General features: G+C 57.9%; 1 long non-coding RNA gene across 1 annotated transcript; it reads left to right on the top strand.

Moving 5' to 3' along the window:
• The first annotated feature begins 4,601 nt into the window (after window positions 1-4,601).
• On the top strand, window positions 4,602-12,847 carry LOC120891316 (uncharacterized). The gene is made up of 4 exons (XR_013434697.1): window positions 4,602-4,915; window positions 6,796-6,885; window positions 7,156-7,328; window positions 7,699-12,847. It is a non-coding gene; the product is annotated as an uncharacterized LOC120891316 (long non-coding RNA).
• Window positions 12,848-19,653: the final 6,806 nt, after the last annotated feature.

Here is a 19,653-nt window from a genome sequence, read left to right as displayed (position 1 = left end):
ACAGCTGCCATCTCTGTGCTGGGCCATTATCTGTGGCAACGCGGCCGAGCGGGCCGCCGGGCAGACAATCACCGGGTAATAGAGTGTCTGCGAGCCATTGTGGAGTGTGTCCGGGCCGATCCATCACCGCGCCTGACACCGCACGGGCGGCAGCCGGAAAGCCCGCCGGGCCACTCTCGGAATCTCCACTGCCCCTCCACGTGCAGGACCAGACAGGCACTGGGACCCAGGACATTCACTCTGGCCACCCTACGGGCCTCCAGGGTCTCCCTCACTTGGTCTTCACTCCAGACCTATGGCAAGGGCGGCTTCTTCTGCCCTGATTTACAGACGTGAAACTGAGGCTCAGAGAGGGGAACTCACTTGCCCTGGGTCACACAGCACAGTGGGGGGCGTAACGGGGACTGGAATCCAGGCTTGTCTACCCCAAAGTCTGCGATCTGGAAGCATCATGTTCCTGCAGCCTGCTCCTTCAGGTAGCAGAGGGATTTGCACGTCCAGGACACAGACGGAGGCCTGTGGGATTGTCTTCTGGGCACAGAGCAGGGAGAGCCCCACTCCACCTGGAGTGGGTGGGTAAAGTGGGGCAGGACAGGAGCACTTGTCATGATAGGCGGGGGTGGGGGGGTGGGCTTCCGCCTCTGTCTCTCCTGCTGTGTGACTTGGCTCAAATGGTTTCACCTGTCTGTGCCTCGGGCTCCTTCCATCATGGGTCACAGGGCGGCTGGGAAGGTTCAGTGTGTGACAGAGGCCCTGAGGTTTAGGAAGCAGCAGACAAACACCACATCTTTGGTGCATCCCGGTTCCGGTTCCGCTTGGGGCTGACATTCTATTCACCCCCTGTCCTCATCGAGCCCAAGCAACGCGGGCACAATCATCATCCCCGTTGACAGGAGCTAAAACCAAGGCTGGACCCTCAAACTGGGAACACCTTTCCTTCCCGCATCTGTAGGCATTGTTAGAGCACCTACTGTGCGCTGGGCTTGGCCCTGGGGGCTGCTGCTATGGGGGGAGGCAGCCCGGGTTTGTCAGGGGCCTGGTCTGAGCCCAGTTAACCCCTGCGCTCCTGAGAGGGAGGCCCGTATTCCCACCCTGCAAATGAACCCCGAGGGGCCGGGGCTGGGGTCTGTGGCGGGGCCCTGGCCTGGCACACGTGAGGCCCTGGGTTTGATCCTCAGCACCACACAGAAAAATAAAAATAACCTTATCTACCACTAAAAATATTTTTTAAAAAAATAATGCAACACCCAGGTCACAAGAGTTAAGCCTCACGAAGACCTCCGCCGCTCAGGACCGGCAGTCTGGCTCCAGACACAGACAAGTGGACTTTCCTACGGGCACAGTTGCCCTTCCTCAAGTGGCCAGAACATGAAGGTCATGGGCAGAGGCCCCCGGGGTAGGGCAGGGAGGAAAAGTAGCACTGTCCACATGGGAAGGCCGCCCCAGCAGGCCCTGGAGGATCAAAACTCAAGTCTGCCGGCTGGGGAACCCGGAAGGCTTCCTGGAGGAGGTGGGCAGTGCTGAGCGGGGCACCAGGGCCACTGCGGGGGCAGGACTCAGGGGAAGCCAGAATCAAGACATCTGGCCCGATCCTGTGTCCACACCGGGACCTGCAGGAAGAGGTTCCAAAAGCACGACATGTGCCCAGGCATGAGTGGTTCAAATAGGTGTTTTTAACCTACTGTGCGCTGAAGCCTGACTGTGCGCTCCCTCTCATGTTGCTCACTGTCATGCAAGGGGACAGTGTTGACACTGGTGACCTGCACTGTATGGGAAAACACAGAACTGCAGGGCCCCTGAGGAGGACCCCAGACTCAGCTGGCAGCCAGGGCCTGGGGGTGACCCAGGGCAAAGCAGGGACAGGGGAGGGACAGGGGTGGGGACCCGAGCAGAGGCTCCAGGATGTGCGAGGCCTGGGATGGGGAGGCTGAGACAGCAGCTTCCCTCCCTGGCTTTAGTGGACGCTCCCGCACTCTTTCTGAGGCCTCACCCTGTCCTGTCCCCCAGCCGCAGATGTCAGCCAGGTCTCACGCTTTACCACCCAACTCCCAGGCATCCTGCAGAGCCCCGCTGAGATGGCCCAGCCTGGGGAAGCTCTCCAGGCCAAACTGCCCTTCATCCTGGCTCAGTTCCTCCTGCATTAGGGTGTTCTGTGCAGGACCATTTTCCTGGGTTTCTTGAAAAAAACAAAAGTATGATGTTAGCACCTATTATTAAGCACCTAGAGTATACCACCAGGCTTTGTATATAGCAGGAGTCGTAATCGCAGTAGAAGCGTCAGAGTGGACATTGCAATTGCCCTCGGTGTCCATGGGAGCTGCTTCCAGGACCTCCCATGGATACAGCCCCTCAGCCCCTCATGTGAAGTGGCAGGGTACTGGCATGTGACCTGCGCACCTCTTCCCTCATGATGCTGAACACAAGGCAAACGCTCTTGTGTCACTGTCACACTGTCGTGCTAGGAAGCCAGAACCTTCCAGAAAGTCTGCTGGTGTGCAGGACACAGCACATTCCCCATGGAATATCATCCATCCTTGGTTGGTTGAGTGGACTCCTGAGGGGTCTAGGCACTGTAGTGATGACTTTGATATGCACTGTTCATTGAGCACTTACTGTATCCCAGGGTCCACAGAAACAATTGCAGCTGTCCCCTGTACCTCCCCCATCTGAGGAGCTTCCCTGTCCCCGCCACCTGCCAGGCCAATGGCTCACTAGACCCAGACAGCAGCCCCAGGGTGGCTCTGTCCTCAGCCCCTTCCTCAGATGGGTGCAGGGGCTGGGGAGAGGCAGAGCCAGAGCCATAGAGCAGCCTCTGGAGGCCAGCTCCACGGTCACCCTCCCTGCCAGCGGGTGAACAGTGACACAGGTAACATCTACTTTAAGCCCAGCCCCAGACACTCGGCCCTCCAGCTGGGCTGTCTTTGTTCTGGTCCCTCTCTCTCTCCCTCTCCCTCTCTCCCTCTCTCTCTCCCCCCTCCCCCCTCTCTCCCCCCTCTCTCCCCCTCCCCCCTCTCTTTCTCTCCCTCTCTCTCTCTCCCCCTCCCTCTCTCCCTCCCTCTCCCTCTCCCTCTCTCTCTCTCCCTCCCTCTCTCTCCCTCTCCCTCTCTCCTCTCTCTCTGTCTCTCTCTCTCCCCTCTCTCTCTCCTCTCTCTCTCTCCCTCTCCCTCTCTCCCTGTCTCTCTCTCTCCCTCCCTCTCTTTCTCTGTCTCTCTCCCTCTCTCTCTCCCTCCCTCTCTCTCCCTCTCCCTCTCTCCCTCTCTCTCTGTCTCTCTCTCTCCCTCCCTCTCTCTCTTTGTCTCTCTCCCTCTCCCTCTCTCTCTCTCCCTCCCTCTCTCTCTCCCTCTCCCTCTCTCCTCTCTCTGTCTCTCTCTCTCCCTCTCTCTCCCCTCTCTCTCTCCTCTCTCTCTCTCTCCCTCCCCCCTCTCTCTGTCTCTCTCCCTCTCTCTCTCCCTCCCTCTCTCTCTCTGTCTCTCTCCCTCTCCCTCTCTCTCTCCCTCTCTCTTTTCCTCTCTCTCTGTCTCTCTCCCTCCCTCCCTGTCTCTCTCCCTCTCTCTCTTTCTCTTTCTCTCTCTCCCCCTCCCCTCTCTCTCCCCCCTCTCTCCCCCCTCCCCCCTCTCTCTTTCTCTCTCTCCCTCTCTCTCTTTCTCTGTCCCTCCTCCACCCCCCCCCCAGCTGCCTGGGAGGTTTCCTCTGCTGTTTCTGGGCTCTTTGTCACCCTGGTCATCTTCCCTGTGCCCTCCTGTCTCCCCCAGGGACCCCCACTCTCCCTCTCCTCTCCCCCCCCACCCTGGGTTCAGGACCCTCCTGGATCCTGCATGTGGGGGAGGGGCACCGTGCAACCCTGGGCAGAGGTCCCTGGAGGCAGGGGTGGGAGGCAGGTGTCCAGGGGCCCAGAGGAGCTCGGCAGCCCCAGGAGGTGCAGAGAAGCTCAGGGACGGCAGGGGGGGCTGCAAGGCTGGCCTGAAGGCAGCAGGGACCGGCAGGCAGGCAGGGAAGCCCCCCAGGCCTTGGGGAGGACGTCAGGGTGGGGAGAGGCTCGGGTGAGGCACGGGGAGGATGGAGACCCCATGGGGTCAGGAGAGAGCCTAGAGGGGACATGGGATGGTCACCTAGAGCTGTGACTGAGTGGGAGAGGAGCCGGCTGTGTGTGGTGTGTGCACGTGTGTGTGAAGGGTAGAGTTGGGGCTTTCGGATGGGCGTGGGATGGGGTGGGACACGTGCTCTGTGGTAGGGAGCACATCAGAAGCCGGGCGGGGCCCCCTGTGCACAGGGGATGGAGTGGCCTGCTCTGACCCCAGGGCTCCTCCTCGCTCCCCGGGCCCAGGAGGAACACGGTCCGTGTGGCTTCTCAGCCCCTGCAAAACACAGGGCGCACAGAGGCTCGCATGGCCCCCTCTTTAAAATCAGGAGTTCAGCCAATTTCAGGGGAGCGGCCCCTGCGAGGCCGGCCCAGCCCGAGCCGCGGTCATTAACAAAGCAGCGCAGCCCGGCCCCGTGTTGACTGATGTCGCGCACACGGGGTGAGGCGGCGACGGTGATTTCCCAGTGGCCTCGGCTCCTGCTCGCTGCAAAGTTGTGAACAAAATGCCTGTCCATGCATTGAAGGGGCTTACACAGCCCTCCATATGGAAATGGAGATAATCCAGGCCAGCTTTGTGTCTCGGCTCCGGCAGGGGAGCCGCGGGGGCGGGAGGGGACCCGAGGCTCCAAAGAGACCCCTGCAGCCGGCTCTCAGGCGCGCGCTGGCAGCGGGCAGGGCCGCGCGGATTCTGCGCCCAGACGCTCGGAGGAGGCGCCGCGCCTCCTCCCCCACCCGGCGGCCACCCTCTTTCTTCAGCTCGGTCCCCACCAGGGATGCGAGGCCGGCTGGGGCAGGAAGGGCTCGGGCAGCGGCACAAAGGAGAGGGGATTATGGGTAAGGTCACAGGGCGCGGGGATTAGAGGTGTGATGTATTAGGAGGGCAGCGGCCGCGGTGCGCTTTCCCTTCCTATGAAGCTCGCGTTAATTGATGGGAAAAAATGGCCCCCTCCGCGCCCTCCCGCCAGCTCCTCTGCACGCTACCAGCCCAGCCCCCGGGTTCTGACGTCCTCGCCTGGCTCTTTGCCCCAAACCCTTCCAACCCTGCAGCTTGGCGGGCATCCCCATTCAAGCCCGGTGCCCAGAAAACCACCCGCGCACCCACACCCACCCGCGCAGACTCTGTGCTGGGTGCTCGAGCTCCCGTGGCCTCAGTTTTCCGATCTGTAAAATGGGGATCAGAAATCGAATTGGCTATTCCACCTTCCTGTGGGCCTAGCTGTGTGCTGGGTTCCCCGGGAACCAGACCTAGGGGAGCCAGCCCTAGCCCCTCCTCGGTGTTCGCTAAGCGGGGAGATGACTCACAGGCGGGGAGGCCAGTCCATTCACAAAGTGGAAGGGACGAGAATCGCGGGCAGTGGGAGGCTCAGGAGGAGAGAACTGGGGAGGGGGAGTCTGCGGAGGAGGCAGCCCTGGGAGCCGCAGGGCTCCGGTGGACCCAGTGGAGCAGAGACCTCAGGGGGACCAGCAGGAAAGCCACGGTCTCTGCGGAGGGCAAATGTGAAATGCAGGAGTAGCCAGGGAAGGGTTGGGTGGTGTGCAGGGAGGTGATAGAAACAGGCCTTTGGCACTTTGGCAAGCTCACTCTGGCGATGGATGGAGAAGGGACATGAAGGACCACACAGAAAACAAGAGGGTACGGGCAGGGTTGGCACAGCATGGGGAGCTGGCCCTGGGGCCGGGTGGCCTGGGTGGGAAAACAGACTTCTTGTCTCTGGATCCCATGACCCGGGGTGAGTTACCAAGCTCACCCTGACCACGTGGGGCCCCCATTCCTACCCTTAAAACTGGCACGGTGGCAATCAGACCCTCATGGAGTTGCTCTGGAGCTTAGAGCCGCCCACACGTGTGAACAGACCTGGCAGACCCCAGGGGCTCCGGGTCCCACCCAGCCATCTGCTATTGGCATCCATCTAGCCGCTCAGGCCAGAGAGGACGGTGGCATGAGCTAGGGTGGGTGATGGTGCATACAGGGCAGAGACACATTGGGAGAATCCTGGGGACCCTGAGCAGGACTCTGTCTCCCTTGGGCTGCTCAGGACTGGAGTGGCCATGTTTCATGTCTGATCAACTGGACGCCATACCCGCCCCAGATCGCAGATTCCAACTCAGAGCCACCGGGAGGTGAGGGGCATGAGTGTCCCTGGTGCCTGGTGACCCCCCAGCCCCAGGACATGGAGGTCCCTCGCCCCCAGACAAAACCCTAGTGGCCTCTCTCTTGTGTTCAGGATGAGATCCTCTGGGTCAAGTCTGAGTGGACGGGAGGACCTTTCTGGGGAGCTCCGACTTCATCTCCCCAAACAGGCCTGGCACCCTGGTGGCGCAGAGGTGGAGAGACGGCTCATCGGGTGCAGAGGGCAGTGCCCCGGATGGGCACCTGGGACAGAGAAAGGCCATGGATGGAGAAACCTGTCAGATTCCACTGACCGGTCAGGTCACGGAGGGCTGCAGGGGTCACTGCTTAGCTTGACGGGCGTTCGGGCAGCGTGGGGCACGCATGGGTGCGGAGATGGGTCTCTGTACACGCCACGGCTCCGTAGATCTCCAGCTCTTCCAAAATTCAAAGTTTACTTTTCAAACTGGAACATCGGTTGAGAGAGAAATCTGACCACTCAAGGGCCATGCCCGAATGCATGTCCCATCTGTGGCACCTCCGTCCCCTTCCCCACGGGTTTAGTGATTTTAAGTGAGCTCATTTTCTTTCTTTTTTTTTTCAGAATTTTTATTTTGAAATGAAAGCGCCCATCTTGCCACAAACTCATGGCGACCATAAGGACAGGTGGACGCAGCCGAGAGAAGCTGGACAGGTGAGCCAGAGGCTGTGCACCTGGGGAGGCCGCGGGCGCGGTGGCTTGGTCTGGGGCGGTGGCGGGAGACCCTCTCCTGGCTGGGATCCCAAGGTTGGGGAGACAATGGAAAATGGAAGTCGGAAGTCGTTCCTGGCCCTGTGATTCAAGGTCATTCCAGCTGCTGCGGAGGCGGGGGGAGTTGGAGGGGGACGCCCCAGGCTTCCCAAAGCCAAGCCAAGCCACGCCCCATGTGTCTCTTTATGTAAATTAATTTGCATTTAATGACAGGACAGATTGAGTCCTTTGGTCCAGCTCGCCATATTCCAAGTGCCCAGTAGCCAAAGGGACACTGCAGGGGACAGCGTGGAAGAACGTTTCCAAGGCTGGAGAGAGTTGTGTCACACAGCAGGGCTGGGGGCTCAAGGACCCAGCCTGGAAGACCCCCTTCCTCGGAGCACTGGGTAAGGGGGCAGGTGGGCAGCCCCTGGACACAGCAAGAGACAGACGGGGCTGAGGCCCCAGGGACCCGTGGGGTCAGCTCCAGCCTTGGCCCCATGAGGCTCACCACAGAGCCTCCTCCCAGCCCCGGGCCCTTCTGCACCTCTCAGATTGGGGGGTGCCCAGTTTCAGTTCAAAGGCCTCTTCTCCCCCACCCCCATTGCCCTGTCCCCAGAAATCCAGCCCGACCCCTGCTGTGTGCAGACGCCTGGTTTAGAAACATCCCATCGAGATACATCAGGAGAAGGGAAGAAGTAGGTGACATCAGAATCACAGATTGTCACCCAATATTTCCCTGAGTCTTCTTGACCTTTCTAATCCAAACTTTTCCAGCTAACTCGAGTGACTAGTTTCACGAGACTGTACTGGGCGTTTCTTCCACCTCCCTCCCACGAAGAGAAAAACAAGCCAGAGCTGGAAGCACAGTTGTTGACAGCTGTGTGACCTCAGGCAAGTCACTTGACCTGTCTGAGCCTCGGTTGCTCTGTCTGTGAAATGGGATTCCCAGTGAAAGAACGCTCGTAGAGTCCGTGGAGTGACATAGGTAAAGTGCTTGGGACGTGGTTGGTGGTAAAAGTCAGTGAAATGTTGTTGAAGAGATTAAGGAAGAGTGTGTGGATACCCTTTGTGGAATATAGAGAGGGACAGAAACAATACGAATAGCAACAAGAACTGATAAATTTCACATCTGAGGGGATGCCACTGTCAGGCACCCAAATCCCAGATCCCCAAAACCTCTTGTCCCCCTCATCATTTCAAGGTTTTGTGGTAGACATCATTGGTGTTCAATACCCAGGTGTCTACTGCTGGGTTCTGGGCAAGGGGCAGGGGTCACAAGTCCTCTTTCTCTTGAGCTTAGGACTGATGATTTGTCTAGTTTGGGCCAAATTAAAAATGAACAAAAGTAATTGTACCATTTCCTGGCCAAACATTACATCAGTGGCACTGAACTCTCCAGCCCTATCTTTCTCTGTGGCAGGAATTATGAGAATATATGTTGAGACAGCCATGTCATAGCATGATATTGTCACTCAAGCTGGGTCCCCGAGGGACTCCAATAGGCACAGGTGCACCTGTTGATTTGCGAAGGACAAGTGAGATGAGCAAGAAATGAACCTCCCCTGTTCCAGACAATGAGATGACTGGGATGTTTGTTCCGTAGCATGACCCAGTTTATACTGACTGATATAACCCAGTGAGTCTGCCCCAAAGACTAGGTTGGGTGTTAGAAGCAGAATTTATTTTTTTATTTTTATTTTTTTTTAAAGAGAGAGTGAGTGAGAGAGGGAGAGAGAGAAAGAGAGAGAGAGAGAATTTTAATATTTATTTTTTAGTTCTCGGCGGACACAACATCTTTGTTGGTATGTGGTGCTGAGAATCGAACCCGAGCCGCACGCATGCCAGGCGAGCGCGCTACCGCTTGAGCCACATCCGCAGCCCTAGAAGCAGAATTTAGATGGGCTCCTAAATGGATGCCTTCCCCTGAGGTCGCTGCTGGATGACCAGCTCCGAACGCACCCAGGCCATTAACTTGCCTCTGCCTCTAGGACTTCAAATCCATATCATGATCCACAGCATTGTTCAGGAGTGGACTCACCTGCTGGGACTGAGAGTTGTGGAAAGAATCCCAGCCACTCACCAAACTGCCTGCACCACACGCCTCCCCCACACTCCACGATCTGCCCCAAGTCTGGAAACATTAGTGGTGACACTTAAAGAATAATAATAATAATAATAAAAAACCCACATTGACACACGAGATACCGCGAAGTGCTTCTCCTCTTCCCCAGTAAAAGGGACACGCTGCTCTTACAAGGAGCCACGGGGCTCGTTTCGACAAGGCTTTCCTAGTTAGCAACTGCAATAAGATCCTTGAAATAACGGGAGCGTATTTGGATTTTAGGGAAACAATCACAGGATTCTAAAGTATCTGCTGAGTGAGGTCGTCTGCCGTGCAGCACAATGTCGAGTTTCTTTTTCTTTTCTTTCTTTTTTTTTCTGTTAGCTTCAAGTGTTGGGGGTGCTAAAATCTGCATTTTATGCTAATGGTGTAATTTGACAATCGCTCCCTCATTTGAAAAAAAAAAAAAATAGATGGACACTAACCGCAGACCCTCACAGGAGCGTGTCCAGGTCTTGAGATTTTCTGAGATGCACTTAGAAGATCTACTGGGAAACTGAGTGTGGGTTCCTGGCTCCCCAGAGCGGAGAATCCAAGAGGCCAGGGTGAGAATTGGCCTCCAAGTCCCAGAGAGGACAAGGAGATTTCCAGAAAGGTAAGTCTTGCTGCCCAGACAAGCTCCCAGCCCAGCTGGGGGGGGGGGGCTCTTTCCCACAGTCCCCAGGGTCCACGCTTCCTGTTGGTGGACTCCAGACTGGGCCATGAGCCACTGTGACTAGTGAAGTGGCCCGAAGTGAGGCTGTGTGGCCTCCAAGGCTAGCCCTTGAGAGTTTAGAGGCTTCCCCCGGAGCCCATGCTGCATCCCCAGAAGTCTGGCCCCCTGCCGGACAGCCATGTTCACAGGCCACGCACAGGAGGACCAAGAAGCCCAGCCCAGGCTGGACATGACCTAGCCAAGCTGCTGTTGGCACCTCCCTCCTGAGCTGCCAGGTATAGGAGGCCCCAGCCCCGCCAGGCACCCTGTGGAGCAGAGCCAGCCGTGGCTGGCCAAGTGGCAATGACGTCCATGGAGACAGCAGCAAGTCCTGTCCCGTGGCTTAGAACAGCTGAGGCCCAGAAGATCCTGTGGCTGCCAGACCCTCCGCCGTCCCCCTGAGATCCCCCTGGAGTGCGGGCAGGACCTGTGACTTGGTCCCCTCAACAGAAGGTGGGCTGTCACCTCCACGACTCTGTAACATGAGATCGTCACTCGGTCCTGCTGGAGATTCTTCCCTGTGCGGGCATGGATGCCATTCGAGCGTGGATGGCGTCTGCCATGGACAAGCTGCCCCGGGCAGGGAGCCATGGGCCACCCACCAAGGCCCGGGGCCAGCAGCCATGAGGACAGGCACGGTGCGTGGAATCAGATCCTTCCCAGTCGGGCCCTGGCAGGAGCCCTGAGCCCCCCGAAGCCCACCACAGAGTTGCAGGAGACGCCGCTCCTCCAAGTGGGAGTGGAGGCCCCTCTGTCTGCAGGACGGGGTTCACTTAGAGCCTAAGGTGCACCCCCAAAGCTTCTGCTGTCGTTCAGCAAACCCAGCGCTGCAGCGGGCAGGAGCTGTGCTCTAGGGCTGGGGAGAACTGCAGAGGACAAGTCCACCCGGGGCCTGCCCACAGCGAGCTTCCATTCTAATGATGAGACAGACAAAAAAAGATTAAAATTATAGAAATGATGACATAGTTACAAATGTCATCGTGGCCCTCGGAGGTTCGCAGGCGGCTCCAAAGGCTATGGCAAGGGTTTCTCGGGCTGCGCGCTCGAGGGGGCGGGGCCTGCAGGGCCAGCTCCGCCTCCAGCACCTGCCAATCTGGCTTCCGTTTTCGGGACAGGCCGATTCAGGCCCCGGAGGTCAGCTGCAGGTGGACACAGCAGTAACGGCCAACCAGGACTGCGGCCCACTCTGCCTCCGAGCTCACCCCTCGGCTTCCCTTCCCGGGTCTCTCTGTTCACCTTTGTCAACTGCTGTGTCCAAGGCCTCGGCATTTTCTCCGCCACCGGATGGGATCCATCGAAGACCGAGGGGCTGTGTTGGGAGCCCCACACACCCATCGTGGGGTGGGTAACTCAGCCCACGGGCCTGCCCGTCTGTGAACAGCGCTCAGGCGAGGTCCCTCCACCTGCCCAGAGTGCAGCGGGTGCCCTGGGACCTCAGGGTTCTGCAGATCATTGGTTCTCAACCCGGGCTGGGTTTGCCTGTCGGGGGGCATTTGACAACATCTGGAGGCATTTCAAGGTGTCCCAAGCAGGGGGAGGGCACCACTGGCCTCTAGTGTGTGGCGGTCAGGAGGCTGCTAACGCCCAGGACAGAGCACTCCGACAGACTCCCGGGACCCCAAAAGCCAACAGAGCCGAGGTTGAGCAATCCTGCTCAGATGGACCCCTGTCAGGGTGAGCACTGCGGGAGGGTGTGGAGAGGAGGTGTGGGGGTGCAAAGGAACCAGACTTCTGGGGCCCGGTTCTGGGTCACCAAAGGCAGCCATGTCCACTTTAGTAAGAATCAGTAGCTCTTAGGTTAAAACAAAACAAAAACCAGAAGCTTCTTGAATGCAGAGTGTAACTGATGCCTTCAGGTCTTAAAGGTTCCATTTACACTGAATTCTCCCCGCAGGCCACCCTTGGCAGGGCCTCTCCCCTGGGTGAGGCTGCAGGTGGGGCATCCCGATAGCGTTCAAGCTCTCAGGTCACCACATCTCAGCTCCTTCGGGGAGGAATCATCTTTAAGGGGTCTAGCCCTTTAATCTCTAAGTCACTTCCCTTGCTAATAACTTTAAAATGTAATCATATAAAACCTCCCGGCTGATTCCAACCTGCTCTCAGAATTTGCTCTCAAAACCCCATCACCGCCTCGTGAGGACCTGTGGTTAGGCGGTTTCTGTAGATACATTAATGGAGGCACAGAGAGGTTCTGTAACCTGCTTGAGGTCAACCAGCTAGGAAGCGGTGGATTGTGGATTGGACCCTGGCCAGCTGCCTTCCTGAGTTTGTGGGCTGTCGCAAGGCACCCAGCGTTTCTGCGATGGCTAATTACCACTGAATTTTATCTCTGCCTTCAGAAATGCAAGCCCTTACCTTCGAATTTTCTATGAAGGAAATGAATTTCTATTGTTCAGAAGAGACTTTGTTTTCAGACCCGCCTCCTCTTTATTCCCTCCCATCCCTCCAAATGGGCAAGGAGTGGCCGTTTGTCTGCAGAGCATCTGCATGGGTATCACTGATGGCTGCTTGGATCGGATGAACACTGGAGAGTCTGGTTATCAGTCTCTGATTCGCTCTGGATTCCGTTTTTGTTCCTGATCATTTAGCTTCAAGATCATGAGTAGACCCCGCTTTCTCTTGCTCTATCTTGGACTGGCCATTGGTCCCCCGGGGGGAATTTCATTCTCGAGGTGACTCTCACTACAAACAGATCTAACAGAGGACCCGAGCCCTGGGCAGGTTGCAGGATGCACAGAATTTGTGGCCCACGGGCCTGAAATCCCCAGAAATCTCAAATCCATACACGGCTTAGTCCCCAGGATTGAAGAGTTCTGATCCTCTGTCCCACTCAGCCAAAGAGACTTTGATTGGCAGAACCAGAGGTAGGTGAGTGGAAGGAAGTTCTTAAATCAGGCTCCTCGAGCCAGAGCCTGCGAATACATAATCCCCCGCATCCGCCAGAACACACACTATATCATCATCCATAATCGTAATACGGCCCCATAGATCACCCGCTCATAATAAATAGCGTATCATCTGCTCATAATATTTTATCATATAATATCATGACATCTGCTCACAACATCATATATTATGTGATTGACACTCGGCAAAAGAGCATCCTCAGATATATTTGCTTTAAAAAAAAAAAAAAGCACGGAGCTGGCTTTTGTTGGAAGGAGTTTCCCGCGGGTGCTGGAGGCCGCCAGGATCTCAGCGCTGTCGTCGGTGGTTTAGGCTGGACGCACAGAGAGGGCTCTCTGGCTTGTGCTAAGGCGGGTAGAGATGCAGAATCCGGGGCCCCAGCCTGGGCCTGCTGAATCACACTCTGCATTTTGAGAAGATTTCCGGTGGTTTGTCAGCAGACTGCAGTTTAAGAAGCGCCGTCCAGCAAGACGCTGGATTTAACTGCGGGGCTCTGAGCGCATGTCCTGCCAGACAAGCACACAGGCCACACAGGACACTGTCCCCTGAGGCAGGGGCACCATGGGGCAGGACAGGGCCCCATCACAGCACACCTTCACACACACACCCCCTAGAGGGAATCTCAGAACCTCCCAATCCAGTTCCACTCAGGACTCCGTGGCTCGGCCCGGGGATTCTGCGCAGTGAGAATGTCTGCCAGGCCCGCACGTTAAAAACTCTGGATGGGTCTCTGTTCTACTGGCTTCACTTTCCTCAGTTTTCACAGAAAATCACCAGGACATGGAACTACCTAAAATACCTTTCTATTTTTGCGCTTTGGTTGCTTAACCCTGTGCTTCAAAATATATATATGTATGAGCCACGTGCAGTCAGGAGCGCATACCTGTGATCCCAGCTTCTGGGGAGGCTGAGGCAGGAGGATGGCAAGTTCAAGACCAGCCTCTGCAACTTAGCAGAGACCCTGTCTCAAAATCAAAAAAGATATAAAGGGCTGGGATGTGGCTCAGGTGTCAAATGCCCCTGGGTTCAATCCCTGGTACCAAAAAAAAGAAAAAGAAAAGAAAATCCATGTATATAGACAGAGAAACACTTTTAAGAACCAAATAAATAGCAACCCCAATACATCTAGACCTGGGTGCTGTTGACGTGGGGTCATGGGTCATCTAGTGGCACCCCTGGGCTCTACCTGCTAGATGCCAGTGGCATCTCCCCCACCCCCCACGCCAATGCAAAATGGCTCCAGACTTTGCCCAATATCCCCTTGGGTTCAAAACTGCTCCCAGCTCAGAACCGCTGCTCAGGATGAAGAATCAAGGGCTGGGGACACCCCCCCCATCCCCTTTCCGCATCCTCCTGGGCAGAATCCTCAGCAGCCAGGGGCAAGGGGCAGCTGTCCGTCAACACCAGCCCTGGCCAGGCCCGCGTGTGCCCCGTGTGAACTGTGGGCAAGCGTGTGCGCGTGCAAGGTGCCCAGGCGTGTCCCCCGGTAATGCTCTTATCTCCCTCTCCCACCCTGGGCATTATGAGCATTCATCACAATAATTGACGCGGATGAAATTAGCGCTTCCTGCAATGTCGGCCAGATAAACTCCGCTGAATATTGATTTCACACAAAGAAAATGACATGTGCTTGGGCCTCACCCTTTATCTGGCCGGGCCAGGGAACAGGCAGGAGGGGGACAGGGCCGGCCTCCGCTGGTGCAGACGCGGCCATAAGAATGACTTTTATCTCCTCTCGCACAAGAGACAAGGGGAGATAAGGAGAGAAAGCGCGGCCCTGGGCGCTGGGGAAATCTGCAGAAGGCGTGGGACAGTCCTCCGGGGACCTCGGGGACCAGGGCTGATGAATTCAGAGGAGGAAGAGCTGAGGAGAGCAGGATGGTGCTGGGGACGAGGGGCCGTGAGGGCCGCAGTCTCGGGCTCACAGCCTGTCCCTAAGACTCAGGTGACCACCCAGCCTGGCTAGCCGGGGGCGGAGGGCTTGCCAGGACAGCCGGTCACCCACATTGTAGCTGTGTGCCTCGGCTTCCTCATCTGTCCACCTGAGAGGGATGAGGCCCCCCTCCCTGGCCTCCCAGGTGGAGGGAGGCTAGAGGTCCCTGGACTCCTGTGCTATGGCATCCGGCAGTCACAGGGACAGGGGCTTGCAAAGCAGGACTTCCTTATTCTTCCATCAGCCTGGGCTGGAAAGCCTCTGAGATGCCCAGGGAAGCAGGAAATTTTAAGACAGGGTCTTGCTAAGTTGCTGAGGCTGGCCTCGAACTTGCGATCCTCCTGCCTCAGCCTCCAAAGTCGCTGGGATCACGGGCCTGTGTCACCACACACAGCAGGAAAGCACTTATTTTCCTGAGAATCTCAGGTTTATTTTGCTGAGGATCTGCCATGTGCCAGGCATGTGCTAGCAGCCACCGCCAGGCACTAGCTGCCCCTTCCCCACTTAGTCCCCTTCGCTGGAGAGTCCCCTTCACTAAACACCTGGGCACAGGAAAGAAGCCCCTGGCCTCCAGGTCCACTGCAGGGCAGGGTCACTGCCACTCCTGAGTCACTGCTGGGACCCTCGCAGCCCGTGGGTCCCTGGGCAAAGCCTCTCAGGGTCTCACCTGGTCTTGTCCTGCCTGCCGGACTCACGAGGAGGACAAAGTATGGCAAGTAGCCAGCAGGAGGTGGGGGAGGCCCTGGGCCTCACCCGGGCACTGTTGGGTGTGCATGTGCCCATCCGCACTGTCCTTGACCCCTGGAGACGCTCCCAGAAGAGAGGAAGTGACATGGCCGGGTGACAGGGCCGGACAATGGCAGAGATGGGACCAGCCGTGCCGGGCTCCGCAGCCACAGCCTGCCCTGCTTGGCCTCCCTCAGAGGCCGTCCTAGGAGGCCGCTGTCCCCATTGGACAGTCCAACCAGCCTGGGGGACCTGTCCTGCTGCATCCTGGGGGACCTGTCCCAGGATTCACTTCCTCCCCTCAGCAGTGGGGACCACATCCCACCTCCCCACATGTGGGGGAGGACTCATCACCCAAGGAGACGTGCTGGGGACATGGGGATCACAAGTCCAGGTACAGTGCCCACAGAGTGGGGGGTGCCGGGGTCAGAGAGCGGGGCTGGGAGTGGGACCCAGCGCCACCTCGGCTAAGAGACCCCATGGCAGCGTCTCCGGTGCCCCTGGCCTGGCCAGGCCTCGCCCACAGGGCACCCCGGGCTCCCAGACAGAGAGGCGCTGGGTGCCCGCGGCCCTTCCTGGGCAGCTCCACCCCCTGGCCATTCCCCACTCAGTGCCTGTGTCCCCACGGGGGGCCGTGTGGGGCTCGGGCTAATTGCAAATCATTTCTCAGGGCTCCCTGCTGTTCAGCTAAATTCACTGGAACTAATGTGTCCCGAAACAAATTTCACAGAAGAGCCGGGCGATTACATGATATTTAGTTCCCCTTCCCGCGTCCCCCGCCCAAGGCAGGGCCGGGGCCCAGAGGACTGGGGCAGCAGGGGCGGCGTGGACGCTGGGTGTGTTCTCAGGGCCCGACCTCCCTCCTGCCCACTCTGAACCCCTACCCCGTCCAACCCCCTCCCTGTACCTTCTGTTCCCAGATCTTGCCACTGTTCTCGCGGTGCCCATCAGAGCCCCCTCCCGGCTCCCAGCATCTCTGTCCTCTCGGAGACATGTCAGTGTCACGGGAAACGCCAGCACTGGCTCTGAAATCAGACATCTTGGGTTGGAATCTCACCTCCAGCGCTGACCAGCTGTGTGTCCTTAGGAAAGTCTCTTCGCCTCTCTGAGCCGTTGTTTCCTAATCCCTCCCATGAGGATCCCACTTACCTGATTGGCATCAGCTGTTGGGAAGATTGGATGAAATGACACGGGTAATACGTTTCTCGTGGGTCCAGCACATAGTGGGCCTTCCATAAATGTTGATTCCCCCTCTGGCACCTACTTCAAGATGATCCGTTCAAAGGACAGTTTCAGGATTCATTCAAAACAAGAGGAATCGGAAGGCAGAGGCCCAGCCTCCACCTCCCAAGCAAGCCTCCAACCAGCCCCATCTCTGCTGGCCTGGAAATTCCACCTTCCACCTCCCTCATTCCAGCTCCCCGAAGTTGGGGACATGATCCCTCGCGGCCTACAGGGAACCTCAACACCGCTGACTCAGGCCTGTCGGGGCAGCAAGGTCCAGGGGTCAACCCAGCGCCTCCTAGGCCCTGGGCCCTCTATTGCACCTCAGGGAGCACCTTCAGGAGCAGGGCCTGGGGGCTCTTTGTGGCCCCTGGTACGAGCAGCTCCTAATAAATAAACGAATCAGAGCGGGCAGCGGGCGGCCAGCCTCACCCCGCACCACGGGCCCTTGTTCATTTAACCTCCATCATTCAGAATGAAGAGCGCTTCACTACTGCCCTCACTTTACAGAGGAAACGGAGGCTCAGAGAGGGAAAGCCACTATCCCAGCATCACACAGCCTGCCATAGCCAGGATTCAACCCCGGGGACCGCTAAACCCACGTTCTGAGACTCACGGTTTATGGTTGCGGGGGAGGAAGGAAGGTTCACAGACTCCTCCGGCCCCGTTATCCGGCACCGTGACCTCCAGACCTCAGAGGATTCCCCTGATCCCCGAGGCTCCGCCATGGCTGCCGGAGAGCCAGGTCTCTGACACTCGGTCTGATCTCTGCCCATCACTGTCACTTGTGTTCCCAAGCTTCCCTTCAGCGGGGCTCCTGGTCCCCATTCCCTGCCAGGGATAGGATGGGGCTGCCACCCCTTATCAGCCCCCTGAACACACGCACAGGAGGGAGTTGTCTCCTGCGACCTGCGTGCCCTTGGCTAAATGAATGCAGTGTCCGTCCAGATCATTCCAAAGCCATAAAGATGACGGGGACAGGGGAGGCGCAGGGCAGGCCGTGGCGCAGGAGGAGATTACAAAACAGGCGGAGCCGCGCTGCCTTATCTAACCCGCAGCAGGCCTGGCTGGGGGCTGTGGCTCCACGGGAGGGGGCGCCCGGCCCGCGCAGGGCAGCGGGGGCCCCAGAGGACACCCCACCAGCAGGGCACTGGGAGCTCTGAGAAGGGAGGGCAGTCGGGGAGGCATCCGCAGGGGTGGCGAGCTAGGGTACCCCAAGAGCCGTCCCCAAGACAGAGGGCTGGGGGACTGCCAGCTCAGCCAGGGAGAGACGGTGGCCCGAGACGCTGAGGTGGCCGCTGGACAATTTTTATAAATATTGACTCAGAGAGGGCCAGGAAGGACCCAGCAGCCCCAGAGGACGGCAGGGAGATGGACAGGAGAGGACCGTCCCCCACCAGCTCTGCCCGGCCACGTCCTCCCCGTTTTACAGATGGGCAAACTGAAGACTCCTTTGGTCACTTCCCTGACGATGGCAGGAGCAGAGAGCAAAGGACAGAGAAGCCACATGGGGCCACGCACCAGCTGGGGGCCTGGAAGGACCTGGCCTGGAAGCCCTCATGGCCTTCCTGCTGGGCTTGGAGGCCCCCGGCCCTTGGAGCCTCCTCCTCTGGAGGAAATCGGGGGTCCCTGCCTTTCAGGGTCGCTGTCGGGGTTAAATGAGATAATACGGCTAATTTTGTTCCTTCCCAAGAGTCACACACACATCTCGGTGCTGGTGTGAAACTTCCCGCCCCTCCCTTGGTGAGTTGCCAGGGTGGGGTGCAGGGACAGATCCATGTCCTGAATCTTTGAGGGTCTGACATTTCCTTCAAGGGCCTGGCAAGTGAGCCCTTGGGGACTCTGTGGCTGGGGCAGCAGAGGAGAGAGTCTTCCCTCAGCTGCTGGTCGGTCATCCTCCTATCAAGAGATGGAAAACACAAATCCCAACAATGAAGGGCTACTGACCAGATGCCCACCTCATTGTAGGGGTCAGATCCCAACACCTTCCAGGGACAGAAGTGCCCAAGAGAATCAGTCCAGTATTCAACAGATTCAACCTTGCCTTAAAATCGTGAATGACATAAAAACAATTGTGATCCACACATAAATGTATCTCTCTCTCTCTCTCTCTTATGTGTGTGTGTGTGAATGTGTGTGCATTTGGAACCAAATCTGCTTTATTTGTACCAACCATATGTGCTGTGTGACCTTGGGCAAGTTACTTAAACGCTCTGTGCGTCTGTTTCCCCAGCTGTAAATGAAGTTAGCACTAACAACCTCCCAGAGTGACTGTGAAGACAGTGACTTAAAAGGTCCTTAGGACTCTGCCCAGCACACAGTGATGTGTCACCTAGGTGTCTGTGCTACTTGTCCCCACCAAAGCCCAGTGGCTTGTGTCTGAGGGCAGGGGACATCTGAGGAATCCAGGCTAGACGCACAAGGTCACTTTCTGGGACTGGGCCCAATGCAGCTGTGGTTCATCTTCTGGAACGTAATGGTGGGGTGTCCCCTGGGGTTTGGTGGGGTGTGGAGGTGGGTCCTGGTGGAAGACCCCAGAGCTGGGTGTGTCCTTTGCAAGAACTTCTCTAAGGGCTGCTGGGTCCCTTCTCAGCAGGGGCCCCTGTGCCTGGAGTAAGGGACTTTAACTGCAGGTAGGGAGGGACCCCCAACCCACCCAGGAGGCTGGCCACCTCCCATGGGGATTACCAGGGGACTGGGAGTCAGGGGACCTCTGATCCTGTGACCTGGGACCCTGTGCAGGTGGCTGCACCCCTGGGCCTCCTTTCCCGACCTGTGCAGGGGTCCCCTCCCTGCTTCCTCCCCGTAGGAAGGTGGTGCTCCTGGGAACAGCTTCAGAGACTGCCAGGTGCCAGGAGGGATCAGGAACAATCCAGTCCCCGCCCATGACGGTGGGAGGAGCCACACGAGTGAGAGGAAGGGCCCTGGCAGGGTCTGGGGGCCCCACCTTGCCCGTCTCCCATCCTCAGGCCCTCCTGGGGGGAGGGGCGGCCAAGTGCAGGGGCTGGGGGTCCCCAGGGCAGCGGCCTTCTTTGTCCTGGAGACAGGCACAGAGGCAGGGAGAGCCGAGGGGACAGATGAGACAGAGACAAAGAAACACAGAGATAATCAGAGACAGGGTCT

The sequence above is a fragment of the Ictidomys tridecemlineatus genome, chromosome 2 (assembly GCF_052094955.1).
Source record: "Ictidomys tridecemlineatus isolate mIctTri1 chromosome 2, mIctTri1.hap1, whole genome shotgun sequence".
In the NCBI taxonomy this organism is placed as follows: Eukaryota; Metazoa; Chordata; class Mammalia; order Rodentia; family Sciuridae; genus Ictidomys; species Ictidomys tridecemlineatus.
Note: the sequence above shows the minus strand (reverse complement) of the source record. Positions and strands in the feature narration are given on the sequence as shown.